Below are 20,824 nucleotides of genomic sequence, written 5' to 3' on the forward strand. Positions count from 1 at the left end.
TCCCTCCACGCTTTTTACCCCCAACACTTCTCTCTAGTACTAAACGGTTGATCCTTTGATGCCTCAGAATGTGCCCTGTCAACTGATCCCTTCTTCTAGTCAGGTTGTGCCACAAATTTCGTTTTGCCCCCAATTCCGTTCAGTATCTTCTCAGTAGTGACGTGAGCTACCCATCACATCTTCACAATTCTTCTATAACACCACATTTCAAAAGCTTCTATTCTCTTCTTGTCTAAACTATTTATCGTCCGTGTTTCACTTTCATACGTCGCTACACTCCATGCAAATACTTTCAGAAAAAACTACCTGACACTTAAATCTACATTCGATATTAACAAATTTTTCTTCTTCAGTAACGCTTTTCTTGACGTTGTCAGTCCACATTTTATATCCTCCCTACTTCGGCCATCATCAGTTATTTTGGTGCCCAAATAACAAACCTCCCCTACTAGTTTCTGTGTCTCATTTCCTAGTGTGATTCCATCAGCATCAGTTGATTTAATTCCACTAGATTCCATTTTTTATGCTTATAGATTCGGAATATTTCACACCATAATATTTTTATATAGTAAGTATTCACTTTATAAGTATTCCCTGACGATGGCTTCATTGAAAAGAAAGGTGAAACAAGTCTGGAACGTAAATATTATTTTACAACGAGAGTAGTGCGTTTCGTGTTATAAAACAAATATTTAGGGAATTGCTGCGGAAAACGTCCACACCGACAAACTTGTAACAGAATATTGACTGAAAGGACGACCACGGAGGAAGTTAGGTAAGATATTAATGCGAGCATGCCACGACAGTACAATACACGTGGAGCTTTGCTTACCTTGTGGTGCTCTCCCGACGGATCGCCCGGGCGTAACACGCGAATCGCCGCCGTCTTGGAGGCCGTGAGTACCTCCGTCAGTTTCAATATCCCACGGACATCAGTCGACCACTGCACTGTGGACTTTCGAGAGTACGCGTGACCCAGTCTTCGCACACGGAACCGTCTACGTATCCTTTATTTGTTTTATTCCCTCCTCGTCCCTAGCTAAACTCGCGCAGAGCACAACAGGTGCCACTAGGTACGTCACACGGGAGGCGGTGGCGCAGAGAGGGAGAGAGACAGACTGCCGACGGCCAGGGAGCTCTGGTGCGTGCCTCGCTGGCTGTGTCGCGCCGTGGGCGTCGGTCGGCAGGTGGCGCGCGCGCGTCGACACGGCGGGGTTTTCGCGAGGCGCAGCGCGGCGGGTCCCTGCTGGAGCGGGAATGATGCGGCGCAGGCCGCGAGCGGGGCACCCTCTCCAGCTCCAGGCCGCGGGCGCGCACCGCGCCGCAGCGCGCCGACTGTGGAGGGGCGGCGCGACGGGCCATTGGCGCGCGGCCCCGCCGGCAGCCGCTATATTAAGAAAGAAGAAGACACCGCGCGAGCGGGGGGCGCGGGGAGGCGGCGGCGGCGGCGGAGGGGGAGGAACAGCAGGAGGAGGAGGTGCTGCTGGCAGAGGAGACACTACTGGCGAGCAGTAAAATGATTACACAAGTCTGCCCTGTCTTAGCACTCGGGGGCATCCCGCTCGGTCACTCTGCGTGACTTCGCGGAGAGCTCGCTGCTGCGCGCTGCAGAAATCTTCTCCCTTGTAGCATGCGGAAGACGAACACGAGAAAGAAGAAGAGTGCGCTCGGGATAACCTGACGAGAGAGAGAGAGAAGGGTCAGAAGGGAGAGAGAAAGATACAGTGATGACAATGAGGCAAGGACGCTTGTGTTTGTCGAGGCGCACAAAAAAAGGAATACCGGCGAGGACCTTCCGCCTTCCTGGCTTCTTGTTTTGGGTAACAGCTGACCAAATACCGGTTCTTTCCCGACTGCTCGGGGCTACCTCCATCGCGGGTGGCTTCGGTTGGAAACTGCGTCACTGTTATACTGGTCCGCGCCCTCCCCACTGCCGGTTATGGCCGCTTAAACCGATTCCATTTCGTTGTAACGTGCCTTAAATTATTTCATTTAATTATTAGAGTAGGCAGGCGTAAACGTCACGGAGGCCCCATAATAAGCGGGAGCAGTTGTTTATTTCGACATGGCTTCAGCGTGTGGGCAAGTTGTTGAGGGGAAAGGGAGTGGCTGGGAAACGTAAGGTTTACGAGGGAGGATGAAATATTGCTAAGGAATTAGCCATTACTTTTATTACGAGCTCAAAGTACAAACGAAACTTTCGTTAATTGATGTATGCTTTATGATATCGGTCAACTAATAAATTAGTTTTATTTATCTGTGTCTGAAATTATGTTAATGTGTTTGTAATTTTAGAACGTTATTGATATAGAAGCGTCTGTGAAATCAGTAGACATAATGTCAGAAGTTATATTGCAAATCTTAGTTGAACTCAGAAAGCTGTGTCGGGGAGATTTCGATGCAAGGTCAGAACTGTAACATGGAACAACACTGAAACAAATTTTGCTGCTGTACTTATAGTATATACTATATATAAGTTTTAAAGTGACGTCGGAAGCATAACTGAAACACGTTGCATAATATCAATCTCTCTGAGTAATATAATGGACAAAACTTTCTGTGGAATAATACACCTCTACGGAGACTTCAGTAGCTGGATAAGAGACGAACACTTTACAGCGATGCCAGTAAGTCCTTTGACAATAACCACGAATTTCTTTGAGGACGTCATATAGACCTGAAAGAAGATATTCCTTGCGACTAAATGAATTTTATTTCTCACTTCAGTGTCGAAAGCGGCCATTCAAAATGAGATTCGGAACTTGCACGACAAAGCTCTTTTCTTGCAGTATATTGTGTGTTCTGTAGCGTAAAATAGTTGTGTCTTCAATTTTGTAACTTTTCTCTGTGGACAGTATTATCAGTAAAACCTAATCAGAGTGTTCGGGTTTTGCCCGATGAAGGCCTGTGAGCAATGCACGCTACCGAGAATCAACGACTGTGGCACATCTGGTTACTACTTCGGTCAACAGATGGCGTGTGTGCCGTTATACCGCCGCTGGCCGCTCGCTGCTGCGCGGTGACGCGCCTTGCTCAGCACTACACGAGCTAATGTAATGAAATGATAATTTCCTTTCGATGTGTGCTGACAGTATCGAATCGCAAAAAAATTAAGCAAACGGTGAAATCATCTTCCGACTGAAGGAGTTGTATGCGTCTCCAAGAGCTTGCAACACCGGCAATACAGCGACGAGATGAGTATTTCAGGACGATATGTGTCCTTTTCCTGAAACATAGAAATTTTAAAGATGTTATAACGTAGGTTTTGCAGTTCTTCTGATGTGACGAGACATAATGTGAGGAATAAGTTACTTCACTTATAGTTATATATAGTCTGCCACAAACGTTTATGTCAAAACTATGCAGATTCTAGCGGATCCAAATTTTCAATACAAGGATTTTATGATCGGAAATAAATATTTAGCTTTCCTATTGTCATTAAAAGATACATCTTACAACTGAAGGCCATAACAATTGTTCTAAGCGACATCTTCCAGATGAATTATAATCTCTTTGATCCTATTCCTTGTACCAGTTATTTGCACTTGAACCGTCACTCTCCACACTGCATTTATCGGCGCGTGCATTTGACGGATGCTTATTGTTGGCTATTAAGTCACACGATCCAACATCATATCCTGAAATATTACCGTGCGAAAAATTCTTTGCAGAGAACTTCAGTCAGGTCTGTACGGCAACTTTTATGTTGTAAGTTTTTATTAACTGCGATAATTTTTATTTCCGTTGTGGATGACACCTGTTACGATACTTTCCTCTGTACGTAAGTCTGGTTTTCGCGCACTAATTCCTCCTGCACGTCAGCATATTCCTGTAACGAGTAATGCTCCATCTCCGACAATCATTCATGAACTGCGAACAGTGTCAAACTCAACCATGGACACATCAAAGATGACTGAGAACTATTTTTAAAATTAGTACCATCGACGTCGATGCGAGAGACAGTTTTACATTGTGAAACATATGCAGTTCAGAAATACGTCACTCACACACAGCGCCCTGCCAAGGCATCGCACAGTTTCCAACCACTGGTTCCTGTTCTCATAATACACAATTCAGGATACTCTCTGACATGTGGCTGGCTTTGCTTCTAAAGGTTGCTGACTGACTGTAGAATACACTTGAGACGAAATGTTTAGTTACATTATTCCTTAGAATACAAAGCACAGTCATGGCTGTCTAAGCACGGGTTGGAGATCAACAGTGCTGTTGCAAATCCACACATCCATCAAACAGTTGCTCAGTTACCTTTAAATTTAACAAACATTATGGATTACTTAATTCAGAATTTTTTCATAACAATTTAGACATGCTAAAAGCACGGAAGATTATTGGCATTAGTGAAGTCTGCACTCTTCTGTAGCTACTGAAATAAAAGAACCGAGACGTGTACCAAATAAGAACTAAAAGGTTAAAAACAATATGATAAAGAATTAGTGTTTCATCTTAGATAGTGAAAAAATTTCTCAAAATTGATGATAGAGACGTTGAGGCCATGGACGCTTTTTTAAGGAGTAAAATGGTTCTTATATAGAAAAAAAGAAAGTATCTTTGTTCAGTAAAGACCGTGGAGGAAGCAGCGTACTACAAGTGCGACAGAATGCTGATAAATTGAAGGTGTTGCAGGTATGGTAGTAAAACAATGGCCCAAGTGCTCACTGTACGTTGTTTTTATTGTCGTCTAAGAGACGCCCTTCACAAATTTCAAGTAAATTTTGTGAATTTTGGCAAATTTTTAAAATACTTCGTTCTAATGTCTGTTAAATAAGTAACTTTATTGCTTGATCTGTACCAATCTACAGCGCAACAAGAAGCAGTTTCGAACAGAAAATCGAAGTTACAGTTTCAAAACAAAGATGGCTAAACGATTTCGTATTTTTTCTGCTGATAAGTGTTTTAGCAGAACTTCGGTGAACATGGGTGAAAAAATGAAGCGTTGCCGCAGCTTTGGATCTTGGATACTGCTGCGAGCGAGAATTGTTTGCGTCAAGGTAAGAGATGCATTTTTTTTGGCTAGTTCTTTCCTATCTATCGGAATGTCACGGAACAAATAACATTAGCGATGTAGAAACTCACTGTGGCATCCTATACTTAAGAACATGAAACTAGGAAGTGATGAATTTGTTGCAATGTTTTGATCATTATTGAGGGATGATCAGATATTCTGAAGCCAGCGGTGAGGAAGCAGCAACACAAGCCTCTCATACCATATTTGCTTTGGTATCAGGGGAAGAAAAGTAATGAGACTAAGTTGTACTAGAAGTTATTCTGAAGTGTCTGAGTCAGTAACGATGTTTAGCTATTGATGCAGTTGTACCTCTGGATTCACACTCAACCCATGGTGTAAACGATAACTGTTTACAACGTACCACAGTGGTGTAAGGAATATCGAGACGAACAGTTTGATACAGGGCACTTGGGACTTATCAAGCCGGGAAACAACCTCAAAGTCGCCTTCAAAAGCCACCTAAGCTATAGCGCACGCGCACCGCAAGGTATTAAAAATACCCTTTCGCACTGTTACGCTACCGGTTTAGTCGCTCTGGCTTTTTCTATTACGTCAATATTATTAATTTAAAGTCCCCGTGAGGGTAATGAAAGAAATAAGGCTTTTGTAAAAATTATGCAGAAAATAAGTTCGTTCAGAAGTATAGACCTAAGCTCAACCCTCACAAGCACCGAAGTCTCGTAGTAAGAAGACCAGTGAAATACAAAGATTTAATTGTTAATTTTAGGCATTTAAAATTAACGAAACATTTAGATAAGATAAAATTTGCATAACACCAATTTTACGACTTGTTAGAGCAAAAACCGGGTGTATTGAATATTCTAAATCTTCATTTGACCGAGGACAAAAAATGAGTAGGTGTTGTTTCCCGGCTTGATAGACCGCAAGTTTTCTGTAACAAATTGGTCATCTCGATTTCCCCTACACCACTGTGGTACCCTGTAAATATTTATCGTTTACACTCTTTATAGTCGTAGTTCAAATCCTGGCACGCAGACGGATCGTAAAGTTGATGGACAGCACAAAAATGGTTACGGGGAATGTAATTATCATTCCAATTTAGCGGACAAACACGGATTATTGTTGGTAGCTATTTTAGAACAGAGCGGCTTGACGAAGTTTTAGGAGAAGCCTAGCATCCGAACTGTGTTTTTCTTTTTTCACCATCTTCTTCTATGTCTTCTAGTAAATGACCTGAAGAGACTTTTTTTATGACTACTATTCCAACAGAATACTACGAAAAGGGTTGTGAAAGTTTTGTCATGTGAAGACCTATTCCTGGCGACAAGCTGAAAACACAGCATTGGTTTACCAATCCGAAAGAATCAGATCTCACAAATGAAAACACTAGTTTGTCTAGTGACTGGAAATGGAACATTTATTATCAAGCCCTCTGAAAATTAAAAGAGTGCAGACGAATTAAAACAGTACGTCCCGAAATGTTCAATATCGGTTTTTCAAGAAAATTTCATTTACTCACCAGTTATTTAAGCGATGAAAAAATAATAGAGATAACAATGGAGCTTATTGTAATTCGAATAAGTAACATTTTGGATCTTTTCATTCATTGCATTATCGTCATGGATTTGCAATTAGCGTCGAGCATTTCGTTCTTGGTCGTCCACTCTTATTCCCTCTTGGGTCTTGTACATATTGTATATTAGCCATCTCTCCCTATAGCTTATCCCCGTTTTGCTCAGAATTTCGAACATCTTACACTATTTTACATTATCAAACGCTTTTTCCAGGTTTACAAATCCTATGACGGTGTTTTGATTTTTCTTTAGTCTTTCTTCCATTATCAACCGCAACGTCAGAATTGCCTATCTGGTGCCTTTTCCCTTTCTAAAGCCAAATTTACCATTGTCTAACACATCCTCAATTTTCTTTTCCATTTCTCTATACACACACATAAAAAAAAGTTCTGCATCACCTCGGTTCTGAGAGTTCCGGAACATGTAAAGAAAACTGGGATAGAGATCAATATAAACATCATTTCCGCCCTTTTTATTGCTCATGAAAACTACACATTGCATGTTGTACCGCCATATAGCGAGAACTTCAGTGGTGGTGGTCCAGATGGCTGTACACTCCGGTTTCTCTAATACCCTGTAGCACGTCCTCTTGCATAGCTGCATGTCTGTATTCGTCGTGGCATACTATCCACAAGTTCATCAAGGCACTGTAAGTTCAGATTGTCCCACTCCTCAACGACGATTCGGTGTAGATCCCTCAGTGTTGTTGGTGGGTCACTTTGTTCATAAACAGCCCTTTTCAATATACTCCAGGCATGTGCGATAGGGTTCATGTCTGGGGACATGCTGGCCACTCTAGTCGAGCGACGTCGTTGTCCTGAAGGAAGTCATTCACAAGATGTGCACGATGGTGGCTCGAATTGTCGTACATGAAGAGGAATGCCTCGCCAGTATGCTGCCGATATGGTTGCACTATCGGTAGGAGGATGACATTCACGTATCGTACAGCCCTTATGGCGCCTTCCATGACCACCAGTGGCGTACGTCGGTACAACATAATGCCACCGCAAAACAGCAGGGAACCTCCACTTTGCTTCACTCGCTGGACAGTGTGTCTAAGGCGTTCAGCCTGACCGGGTTGCCTAGAAACACGTCTCCGACGATTGTGTGGTTGAAGGCATATGCGACACTCATCGGTGAAGAGAACGTGATGCCAATCCTGAGCAGTCCATTCGGCATGTTGTTGGGCCCATCTGTACCGCGCTGCATGGTGTCTTGGTTGCAAAGATGGACCTCGTCATGGACGTCGGGAGTGAAGTTGCGCATCATGCAGCCTATTGCGCACAGTTTGAGTCGTAAAACGACGTCCTGTGGCTGGACGAAATGCATTATTCAACATGGAGGCGTCGCTGTCAGGGTTACTCCGAGTTATATTCCGTAGGTAACGGTCATCCACTGCAGTAGTAGGCCTTAGGCGGCCTAAGCGAGGCATGTCATCGACGGTTCCTGTCTCTCTGTATCTCCTCCATGTCCAAGAGGCCTGGACACTTTTCTTGTTGAGAGCCCTTCCTGGCACAACGTAACAATGCGGACGAGATGGAACCGCAGTATTGGCAGTCTAGGCATGGTTGAACTATAGACGACAGGAGCTGTGTACCTCCTTCTCGGTGGAATGACTGGAACTAATCGGCTGTCTGAACCCCTCCTTCTAATAGGCGCTACTCATGCATGGTTGTTTACCCTTTGGGCGGGTTTAGTGACATCTGTGAACAGTCAAAGGGACTTTCCAGAATGAGATTTTCACTCTGCAGCAGAGTGTGCGCTGATACGAAACTTCCTGGTGGATTAATACTGTGTGCCGGACCGAAACTCGAAGTCGGGACCTTTGCCTTTCGCGGGCAAGTGCTGTACCATCTTAGCTACCCAAGCATGACTCACGGCCCATCGAGCGGCCATAATCACGTCGGAAATCGTTCCACATGGATCACCTGAGTACAAATGACAGTTGTTCCAATGCACTGCCCTTTTATACATTGCCTACGCGATACTTGCACCATCTGTATGCGTACATATCGCTGTCCCAAGACTTTTGACACCTTATTGTGTGTCGTTAGTATCATCTGGTGTACCACCGTCTCTTTCAAAATCAGTGACGAAACTTACTTTCGGAACGTCTCTCGTGGTAACGGAATACGAGATTTTACTTCTTTTTCTAAAATACGCAGTCAGGTGCCTTTCTGTGTTGTCTCTGCTTGAGATAAGGGAAAAAATTGAAACATACGTCTCGAAAGCGGCGGACGCTATTCTGTGATTTACGACTTGCCTGCTTCGTACAGATCTCCGCCTCACAACGCAGTTTCGCCGTCGACCAAGGCGAGGAGAACGAAATGAAAGAGCTGGCTGGAGTGGAGGAGTTTTGCAGAGAGTCGTCACCCTCGGAGAGAAATGAAAGGCGGCCCGGCGGCCGAGATCGCGCACAGTGGATGCCAGGCTGCGGGCCGGCGGCGAGATGACGCGGCGCCGTTTGCCGTTTCGGTTCCCACCAGGCCCGCTAATACTCCCCCACCGCCGCCGCCGCGCCGGCCCGTGACCCAGTGCGTGGCGTGGCAGGCGCGAGGTCGCCCGCCGCTGCCCCTGTCACAGGCAACCCTTCACCACTGGCTACGGTCCCCGCAATTTGTGGCTCACCGAGCGCTGCCGACGTTTCGCTCATTATCGTGGTCACCTCATCCCATTACTTGTTTTCTTCATTTCTGTTCCTCTCACGGTTCCGTCTCCCCCTCTCTATACTCGTTCTCAGTCGAGCGAAATTCCCTCTAAAACCACACAGTTTTTTTTAAGTACACTGCTTGTCAGAGCAACTGAACACCAGAAATGATAGCAAATATCAAAACTTCACTTCTGCACCTACATCCATTCTCTGCAAGCCATATTATGGCGTGTGACTGTGGGTACTCTGCCAATCTTTTCCCCTTCCATTTTCGAACGGTTTGCAGGAAGAACGATTGCCGGCCGGGGTAGCCGAGCGGTTCTAGGCGCTACAGTCTGGAACCGCGCGACCGCTATGGTCGCAGGTTCGAATCCTGCCTCGGGCATTGATGTGTGTGATGTCCTTACGTTAGTTAGGTTTAAGTAGTTCTAAGTTCTAGGGGACTGATGACCTCAGAAGTTAAGTCCCATAGTGCTCAGAGCCATTTGAACCAATTTTTTTGAAGAACGATTGTCGATAACCCACACGTTAGCTGGAATATCTCTAATTTTACCTTCATTGTCTTTTCGCGAGACATACGTAAGAGGAAGCATTATATTTGCTACTTCTTTTAGAAATGTACGCTCTCTCAATTTTATCAGTGTACATCACTGCGATTTACAATGCTTCTCTTGTAGCGTCTGCCACTAAACTTGACTATCGCCGTGACGCTTTTGCTCTTATTAAATGAACCTGTGAAGAAATGTGCTGATCTTGTTTGGATGTTTGGTATTTTCTCTGTCACTCCAATCTGTTACCTATCGCAGGCTGACGAACAATATTCGAGTATTGACCGAACAGAGTCGGTAAGCCACCGTCTTTGTGGGTGGACTACACTTCCTGAGGATTCCTCCAGCGAATATCACTTTGGTATCCGCTTTACCTTTAATTAGTTTTATGTAGTCATTCTACTTCAAATCGCCACGTACGCTTACTCTTAAATATGGATGTGACTGCTAACCACTTATTGTTCTGTAAGCGTGTAATCAGACAATTATGGATCTTTCTGTGTATTTAACAACAACGCGCTACTTTTGTTTAACCTGAAGGTCACGTACCGACCCCTGTACCAAGCACCGATTCTCTGCAGATTTTCCTGTTTTTCGCTACAATTTTCTGGCGTTTCAACTTCTCTGCATACTGTAGCGTCATCCACAAAAACCTTCATGGAACTGCCGATATCATGCACTAAGTCATTTATGTAGGGTGGTAACAAGAGTCTGAAAAGCTTCTAAGGGCCTTGCAGGGTAGGTTGTGCTGAGAAATAATTGATAAGAAAAAGATTCGATACGTTGCACCGTTTCCTAGTCAATTAGCATTGAAGTTAGCCAATCAGGCCGTTGAGAGGGCAAATTCAGGGGTCTCTCTAGAGACGTCATCGGCAGACTTGTTCTTCGTTTGGTTTCCTAAAACCAAACAAAAGGGCGATACAAAAATTGGTCATCGGACAGCAGTAAGGATCTAACCCGAGGCGAAGGCTGAGAAGTCTTGTGCTCTATCATCTACGGTACAGGAGCAATTGACACTAATTGCATATGGTGGGACGCTTGAATCTGCGTGTGCAACGGCCTGGTTGGCTACCATCAATCTAAATGAACATTTAAATCTTCCAGTGCGAGCTCTGATTTCTTTTATTTTCTTATGATGATTATTTCTTCCAACGTTGGTGAGCGCCAACAAAATATTTTCTCAGTCAGAGGAGAAAGTTGATAACTAAAATTTCATGAAAAGGTCCTGCAGGAACGTTAAACGTTATTGCTTTAACAATTGCCACCCCAACTCGCGTATCGTATCCCTGGTACTCTCCCCTATTTCGTGATAGTACAAACGCGATGCCCTTCTTTGAACTTTTTCAATATCCTCCGTCAATCCTATCTTATAAGGATCCTATACCGCACAGTAGTACTCTAGCAGGGGATGGGACAAGTGTAGCATAGGGAACCTCTTTAGATAGACCTGTTGCATTTTAGGTTCAAATGGTTCAAATGGCTCTGAGCACTATGGGACTCAACTGCTGTGGTCATAAGTCCCCTAGAACTTAGAACTACTTAAACCTAACAAACCTAAAGACATCACACACATCCATGCCCGAGGCAGGATTCGAACCTGCGACCGTAGCGGTCGTGCGGTTCCAGACTGTAGCGCCTTTAACCGCTCGGCCGGCTTGCATTTTAGGTGTTCTGCCAATAAATCGCAGTCTTTGGCGTGCCTTCCCCACGACTTTATCTATGTAAGCGTTCCATTTTAAGTTATTCGCAATTATAAACCCTAAGTATTTATTTTAATTTACAGCATTTCGATTTGTCTGATTTATCATGTAACAGAAATTTAGCGGATTCCTTTTAGTACTGATGCAGATGATATCATACTTTTCATCACTTACGATCAGTTTCAAGTATTCGCAACATACGTATATCTTGTCTGAACCATTTTGCGATTGATTTTGGTCATCTGATGAATGTAATAGACGGTAATCGACAGCACCGTGTGAAAACACTCTAAGTGGACTGCTCAGATCGTCTCCTAAATCATTTATAGAGATTAGGAACGGAGAGGAACCCTAAGTATAGGAACAGCAGAGACCTTCCTTGGGTAACGCCAGATATCACTTCTGTTTTACTCTATGACTTTCCGTCGGGCACTGCGAAATGTGATCTTTCTGACAGGAAATAACGTATCCACTCAGACAACCAAGACGACATTCCGTAGGCAAACAATTTGATTTTACTAGAATGAGATTTTCACTCTGCAGCGGAGTGTGCGCTGATATGAAACTTCCTGACAGATTAAAACTGTATGCCGGACCGAGACTCGAACTCGGGACCTTTTTCTCATTCTGGAAACATCCCCTAGGCTGTGGCAAAGCCATGTCTCTGCAATATCCTTTCTTCCAGGAGTGCTAGTTCTGCAAGGTTCGCAGAAGAGCTTCCGTGAGGTTTGGAAGGTAGGAGACGAGGTACTGGCAGAATTGAAGTTGTGAGGACGGGTCGTCAGCTGTGCTTGGGTTGCTCAGACGGTAGAGCACTTGCCCGTGAAAGGCAAAGGTCCCGAGTTCGAGTCTCGGTCCGGCACACAGTTTTAATCTGTCAGGAAGTTTAAATTTGATTTTAAGTCGTTGTTGAGGAACTGTGTCGAAAGCTTTCTGAAAGTCTGGAATGTTTGACATTCCCGGCCGATAGCTCTCATTACTTCGTGAGAATAATGAGCTAGTTGTGTTTCACAAAAATGATATTTTCTGAATCCGTGTTGACTTTTTGTCAATAAATCGTTTGCTTCGAAATAATGGATGAATTTGGAGCACCGTATACTTTCTAAAGTCCTACTGCAAATCGACGTTAGTGATATGGGTCTCTTTATTCATTGGATTACTCCTATTTCCTTTCTTTGGTACTGGGTGCCCTGTGAAACTTTCTAGTCGTTAGGTACGCTTCTTTCGATGAGGAGCCATTGTATGTGATTGCTAAGTAACGAACTATTGTATCAGCATGCTGTGAAAGGAACGTGATTGGTATATAATCTGGATCGGAGGTCTTGTCGTTATTAAGTGATTTAAACTGCTTCGCTTCATCGAGGATATTTACTACTTACTCAAAACGGTGATCTTCCCAGATATTCGAGTAGTCAATAGACTCCATAAGATATATGAAAAAAACAGCTACGAGACGCTTTTTGTGAGTATAACCGAGGGGCCGGTATCGGACATCATGTGCCATGTAGTCCCAGGACATATCAGGGGAAATTGCACCCGACGAGCCCTTTGGGGATGCGGTGTAGGATGCTGGCACAGCAACTCTCTGAGGGTATATTGACACCGTTATGTTATCAGAAGAACTATGTCGATGACACTGTGGTCATCTCATGTTCAAAGAAAGAAAAAAAATCGCTTGAGAAAGTCTTCCAGTGGAATGTTTAATGGAACACAGTGCAGAGTAAATCATTATAGTCTCATTATAGGAATTGTGTGTGTAGTTACGTTTTGGTTTTCTTGAGTAGTTAAGTATGGATTCTGAGCGTCTCAGAGCACTAGTGACTCCAGCGTAACAGATCATAACATCAATATAAAGTGGAGAGTCTACTTAAAATGTCATAACAAAATACTGATATTTGGTTTTAAGAGGTTAGGTGTTGTGTTCTTCCGATAGAGTATTCTGGCTGTAGTAGGTGTGCCCAACATTGTACAATAATATTCTGAATGCCTTGCTTTAATATTTGTCACAATTGCAATTTGTATTACACAACCTGCCGTGGGTATGAGCAATAAGTAAATAATTACATCTCATTCGCCAAGCGTAAAACAGGCTACAGTTACGATTTAAAAGATTTTACTTATTTTTCAAATAAGTAAATAGTTGCTACATATTGTATAAACGGTTTTTCGCATGTGTCGTCTCTATACAGTTTCACCATTTATTTCAGTATGAAACGTCATGATTGTTAAATAATTAATATATGTTCTGCAACTGTAACACAGTCCACCCCCGGTAGCTGAGTGGCCAGCGCGTCAGAATGTCAATCCTACGGGCCCGGGTTCGATTCCCGGCTGGGTCGGAGATTTTCTCCGCTCAGAGACTGGGGTGTTGTGTTGTCCTAATCATCATCCTTTCATCCCCATCGACGCACAAGTCACCGAAGTAGCGTCAAATCGAAAGACTTGCACCCGGCGCACTGTCTATCTGACGTGAGGCCCTAGTCACACGACATTTACATTTCCACTGTAACACATACCTTCATTATCAATTTAAACCAGTGACAAGAATAGAGGATGTGTTGCGAGAATAGAAGTTGTTGTTACTTGTGAAATGGAATTTTTAAGTAAAAGGGTTGTTTAATGATTACGTAGCGTTACGTTTTCTAAAGATGTTATCTACGGCGGTAGTCTACGCCTTTGCATGCTAAGAATAGCATTTCTCTGAAATCCCTTACAGAAGCGTCATCTCAGGGCACATTGCACTAGGGCGGGGGGGGGGGGGGGAGGTGCGGGAGGGATGACAGTAGGGGGTTGCATTTTTAGTACCGGAATTACGTCCTGCAGTAAGGTCGTAGGCTCTGGCGGTCTGCGGCATGGCGCCGGCTTGTCGACTGTCCGCCTGCCCACGTAAAGCCAGTTCTCCTGTTTTCCTTCTGTCACAAGTTCACTGCTCAGCTTGCGAAAGGACTTGGCCGCCAGCGCCTATAGCGGTGCCTCGCTCCCTAGCGCGCGCCCGCGCCGGCCCCAAACGGCACAGTGTCCACCGCTACACGAATTCCCAACAGAAAAGAAAAGGCACAGAGTGTCAGTACCGGCCCTGCAACCACCGGAGTCTCACTCCTTACCATTCTAATTGTTTATGTCCCGTTGCTGTTGTCGCCTTCAGCCCAAAAACTGGTTTGAAGCAGCACTCCACGCTACCCTTTCCTGTGCAAGCTTTTTCACCTCCGAATAACTGCTGCGGCCTACATTCTTCTGAATCAGCTTACTGTACTCATCTCTCGTCCTCCATTTACTTGGTTTTAACCCCCCCCCCCCCCCCCCACGTTTCCCTCCAGTACTAAATTCGTGATCCCTTGATGCTTCAGAATGAGACCTACCAATCAGTTCCTTCTATTAGTCACGTTGTGCCACAAATTTCTCTTCTCCCCAATTCTATTCAGTACCTCCTCATTAGTTACATGATCCACCCATATAATCTTGAGTATTTTTCTGTAGCACCACATTTCAAATGGTCCCATTCTCTTCTTGTCTAAACTGTTTATCGTCCATGTTTCACTTCCACACGCTCCATACAAATACTTTCAGAAACGACTTCCTGACACTTAAATCTATACTCGATGTTAACAAATTTCTCTTCTTTACAAACGCTTTTCTTGTCATTGCCAGTCTACATTTTACATCCTCCATACTTCGATCATCATCAGTTATTTTGCTTCCCAAACAGCAAAAGTCATCTACTACTTTAAGTGTCTCGTTCCCTAATCTGATTCTCTCATCATCATCTGAGCTTCCCAAATAGCAAAAATCATCTACTACTTTAAGTGTCTCGTTCCCTAATCTGACTCTCTCAGCATTATTTGATTTAATTCCAATACATTCCATTATATTCGTTTTGATTTTGTTGATGTTCATCTTACATCATCTTTTCAAGACACTGTCCATTTCGTTCAGCTGCTCTTTCAAGTCCTTGGCTGTCTGTGACATAATTACAATGTCATCAGCAAACATCAAAATTTTTATTTTTTCTCCCTGGACTTCAATTCCTGCTGCAAATATTTCTTTTGATTCCTTTACTGCTTGCTCAATACGCAGAGTGAATGACAGCAGGGACAGGCTACAACCCTCTCTCACTCCCTTCCCAACCGCTGCTTCTCTTTTGTGCGCCTCGACTCTTATAACTGCCATCTGGTTTCTGTACAAATTGTAAATAGTCCTTCGCTCCCTGTATTTTATCCATGCCACATTTAGAATTTGCAAGAGAGTATTCCAGTCAACATTGTCAAAAGGTTTCTATAAGTCTACAAATGGTAGAAATGTAGGTCTGCCTTTCCTTAATCTATCTTCTATGAGAAGGTGTAGGGTCAGTATTGCCTCATGTGTTCGTAAATTTCTCCTGAATCCGAACTGATCTTCCCCGAGGCCGGCTTCTACCAGTTTCTCCATTCGTCTCTAAAGAATCCGTAGCCGTGGCTTATTAAATTGATAGTTCGGTAATTTTCACATCTATCAATATCTGTTTCCTTTGGAATTGAAATTATTAAATTCTTCGTGAAGTTTGAGGGCATTTCGCCTGTCTCATACATCTTGCTCATCAGATGGAAGAGTTTTGTCATGGCTGGTTCTCCCAAAGCTACTAGTAGCTCTAACGGAATCTTGTCCACTCCCGGGGCCTTGTTTCGACTTAGGTCTTTCAGTGCTTTGTTCAATTCTTCACGCAGTATCATATCTCCCTTTTCATCTTCATTTACGTCATCTTCCATTTCCATAATACTGCCCTCAAGTATATCTCCCTTGCATGGACCTCTATATATTTCTTCCATCTTCCTGCTTTCCCTTCTCTGTTTGGGACTGGTTTTCCATCTGAGCTCTTGCTATTCATACAAGTGGCTCTCTTTTCTCCAAAGGTCTCTTTAATTATCCCGTAGGCAGCATCTATCATACTCCTAGTGATATATGCCTCTACATCCTTAAATTTGTCCTCTAGCCATCCCTGCTTAGCTATTTTGCACTTCCTATCGATCTCATTTTTTAAACGTTTACATTCCCTTTCGCCTGCTTCATTTACTGCATTTTTATATTTTCTCCTTTCATCGATTAAATTCAATATTTTTTGTGTTATGCAAGGATTGCTACTGGCCCTCTTCTTTTTAGCTGCTTGATCCTCTGCTGCCTTCACCATTTCATCCCTCAAAGCTACCCATTCTTCTTCAACTGTACTCGTTTTCTCTGTCCTTGTCAATCGTTCCATAATGCTCCCTCTGAAACTCTCTACAAACTCTGGTTCTTTCTTTTATCCAGGTTCCATCTCCTTAAAGTCCTGCCTTGTTGCAGTTTCTTCAGTTTTAATTTGCAGATCAGAACCAATTGTGGTCAGAGTTCACATCTGTCCCTGGAATTGTCTTACAATTTAAAACTTGCTTCAGAAATATCTGTCTTACCATTATATAATCAATCTGAAATCTTCCGGTGCCTCCAGATCTCTTCCACGTATATAACCTTCTTTCATGATTTCTTAAACCAAGTATTAGTTATGTTTAAATTACACTCTGTGCTAAATTCCTATCCCGTTATAAATGCAGTACTGTACTCCATTTCCCCTTACGTAGATGAAATGTGGTTAGCAGGAAACTATCATGCATCTAACTTTTAATGATGTTTGACTCTATGCATAGTTAAATTTTATTGCCACATTCAGTTAAGTTCAGTGACTTTAAAACTGCAAATTTGGCCTGGGTTATTACTTGTCCCATAAGTAAATAGGCCTGTGGAACACGATGTCACGAACAATGAGAGTTTTATTCATGAAAACTTAATACACTGGCTGATGTGGTGTTGAGTTAAAAGGACCCTGATAATCTAATTAATTCTCTAATATTTACAACCTGTGCTTATTACTACACAAAAAGTCACAACTAGTCCTACATGGCACTGTCACTTCTCCATCTGCTAAAAGAAAACAAACTTTTCACCTTTTCAGGCGTTTGCCTTCTACTCTGCATTAAAATCTCCCACTCTCACGCTACAAAATATTCTTCAAATTATAATCTACCACTGAGTCACCGATTTAGAATCAAAACATCCTTCTTTTACTGTCTTCCAGCGTATTAAAATAACGTATAGAATATTACGCGTGACTGTTCCATTGGCTGGTTCAGACTGCATACACTCGATGAAACGTACATAGACCATTTACTACGGGCAAAGGAGCGGCACTTCGACTCGGCCGTTTCGTCTCTGAGTCAGGGTGTTGGCGCCCGGCAGCTCTGCGGTGACACATCTCTCTCTCTCTCTGCACCTCTTTCTCAACCGACGTACGACACATGCAACGCAACAATTACAACTAATATTAATGTACAACATGAGATGTTAATTTATGCTCTTTCTAAAAAACACTGTTTAAGGAGCGGCTTTACATTCTAATTAGTAGAAATGTGTAAAAAATTATTGATAGCAGTAGAACAAATCAGATATCAGATCGCTCCTACACTAAATCGCTAAGATTACGACATATGAATACCGTATTATCACAACTGGTAGATAAATTACAAATACTGGAAGAGAAACACAGCTAAATTAAGATGAAGAAAAACCCATCAAAATCTTATTCTTGCAGGACTCAGTGGATTTGGAATTTAGACTTTAAGTCTCAGCAGTCAGCTAGTAGTCCAATCTTCCAGAACAATGCAATGAAGGCGTCAAGAAAATACATGCACCTTTCAGTAAAAATACGAATTGTGTAAATGAAACAATACTAAATCGACACTAATCACCTACGAATTACAAAGCTACCCCAGTTTATACAAGCATCCAAAGACTTCTCGCGCTAAGAAATACGGTTAGAAAAATGATTTAGTAAGAGCCCACTGTCTTTGACGTACGTGCTGGATCATTTTCAAAGAGGATCATTTTCAAAGATCTAGCGTTCTAGCTTCTTTTATGCGGTACACATGATCCTGTACAGTTCTTCACGCGAAGCTGTAGGATGCAGGGGAACTTGACAGCACAGCTCGTTCTTTCAGAGAGCTTGAGAATGTTGATGAAGGTAAATACAGCGTTCTAGATGGTAATGTGATGGTAAATCATCTTGTTGGAAACAAAATTCCTTATTCTCATTCAGTTGGCCAGATATGTAGGTAGCACTGTCAGAATGACCTTGCCTCTACATTACCTTCACGAAAGAATGGATCAGTTAGACCTGTAATACTGGATAGTCACGAGACAGTAATCCTTGGTAAACTGAAGTTCATCATTTACAAAATTTGGATTGTCGTTTACGGTTACGCACACAACCGGGTAATTTTCTGTTTCATTGGACTCAAAATGTGACCCATTTGACCAGACAATTTTTCCCACGAATCTTTATTCCAAACTATAATTCGCAAACAGCCTCTCGGAATTTCGATGTTATGTACCAGACTATAGACAGTCCGATCAAAAGTATTCGGACGCCCCTATGTAATACGCAAATGGCGACTAGATGTCACGAAGACAGTGCAAAAGGAAGGCAGGTAGTACCGTGTAGACAGCGGAGAATCAGTAACGGCACAGTGGGCTGGTCAGGCAGTGACTCCGTACTTGGACTAGTCGTCGGATATCACCCGAGCAACAAATCCTCCAGGGACATTTACACATCTAAAGCTGCCTAACTCGACTGTTTGTGATGTGACTGTGAAGTGGAAACGTAAAGTAACAACCACAGCTAAACCAAAAGACCAGGCAGACTTCATGTCAGGAATAGTCGAGCATTGCGGAGATTGGTCGTAAAAATTCGCATGAGGTCCAAAAGCTACGATCACTCCGTTAGCATAATATGTTTAGGGAGTGAAAAGAATGCCGTCCAGTGGTCGAGGAGCTCCTCGTAAGCCAGATATTTCTGTAGTCAATGTTAAGCGACGCTTTAAGTGTTGTTCAGAGCGACGTCATTGGACAATGGGTGACAGGAAACGAGTGATTTGGAGTCACGAAGCACGCTACGTCTTTTGCAACTGGATGGAAGGATATGTGCCTGGGAAACGTTACCGACCATCACGTGTACTTCCATCAGTTAAGTACGGAGGAGATGGTGTCATGGTATGGGGTTGTTTCTCGTCGTTGTAGTGCAGTTCCTGTATTGTGCTTACAGTAACGCTAAATACGGGAAGATATGAACAAATTTTACAGCATTATGTACCGCATACGGCTTAGATTAGATTAGATTAGTTTTGCGTTCCATAGATCCGCGCTGAGGAGATCCTCGTGGATGTGGAACATGTCCTTTTTTTTTTAAGCTGAAATAACAGTACTAATAGTATGAATATATACAATACATCATTTGTTTCTATTAAAAAAATCGTCAATGCAGTAGAAGGAGTTGGCCACTATTAAGTCTTTCAGGCTCCTTTTAAACTGATCTTTATTTGCAACTACATTTTTTATGTTTGCTGGAAAATTATTGAAGATGAGTGTTCCTGAGTAGTGGATCACTTTTTGAACTAAAGTAAGTGCTTTTAAGTCCTTGTGCAGATTATTTTTGTTCCTGGTATTGTATGTATGAACTGAGCTGTTTGTTGGGAAAAGAGATATATTATTTAGGACAACTTTCATTAAGGAGTACAGCTGGAGAACAGTACGTAAACGATGACTGTTCGGCTTGACAATATATATTGTCATAGAGTAGCATCTGTGATGCAATGTTTTGTGAACAGTACCATTCCTGAAATGGACTTATCTGTCCAGTGTCCCAAATGAACCCAATGGAACAACTTTAGTGGGATTTGGTAAGTAAGAGCAGTAAGAGACAGCATCCTGATTGTGTTCTTCACCAGAAAAGTGTCTTCAACCAAAACTTTTATTACGAAATCTTTGAAGAGTTATTTCCTGACATTTGTGTTTCTAGTGGGAAGTGTTATGCTGCACCGTTGAAGGCGTGCAGAGAACTGTAGTGCCTCCGTCAACTAAAGAGCTGTGGACGCACGGCAGTGTGTCACTCCATGTAAGAACGTCAGCTATCTTGAGTAGTATAACAAGAACTGTAGCGATGAAATGAAATGAAATGATCGTATGGCATTGTTGGCCGGGAGGCCCCATGCGGGGAAGTTCGGCCGCCGTATTGCAAGTCCTTTTTAGTTGACGCCACTTCGGCGACTTGCGAGTCAATGATGATGAAATGATGATGAACACACAACACCCAGTCATCACGAGGCAGAGAAAAATCCCTGACCCCGCCGGGAATCGAACCCGGGACCCCGTGCGCGAGAAGCGAGAACGCTACCGCAAGACCACGAGCTGCGGACTGTAGCGATGATATAGTAACATGCAACTACGAGTAACTGCGCTACATTGCGACGACCACTGCTTTTCACTACCGTCTTACTATAAATTGTGCTATTTGTTACTTATTTGAT

The 20,824-nt window shown here is 43.1% G+C and overlaps 1 protein-coding gene across 1 annotated transcript in view; it reads right to left on the minus strand.

Annotated features, from left to right (window-relative positions):
* The window catches only part of LOC126252909 (knirps-related protein-like), a 125,549-nt gene extending 124,309 nt beyond the window's left edge, over positions 1–1,240 (minus strand). Inside the window, exon 1 of the mRNA XM_049953889.1 lies at positions 833–1,240. The gene's annotated coding sequence lies outside the window, so the exon portion shown is untranslated. The remainder of the gene's footprint in view (positions 1–832) is intronic.
* Positions 1,241–20,824: the final 19,584 nt, after the last annotated feature.

Source organism: Schistocerca nitens, chromosome 4 (genome assembly GCF_023898315.1).
Source record: "Schistocerca nitens isolate TAMUIC-IGC-003100 chromosome 4, iqSchNite1.1, whole genome shotgun sequence".
NCBI lineage: Eukaryota > Metazoa > Arthropoda > Insecta > Orthoptera > Acrididae > Schistocerca > Schistocerca nitens.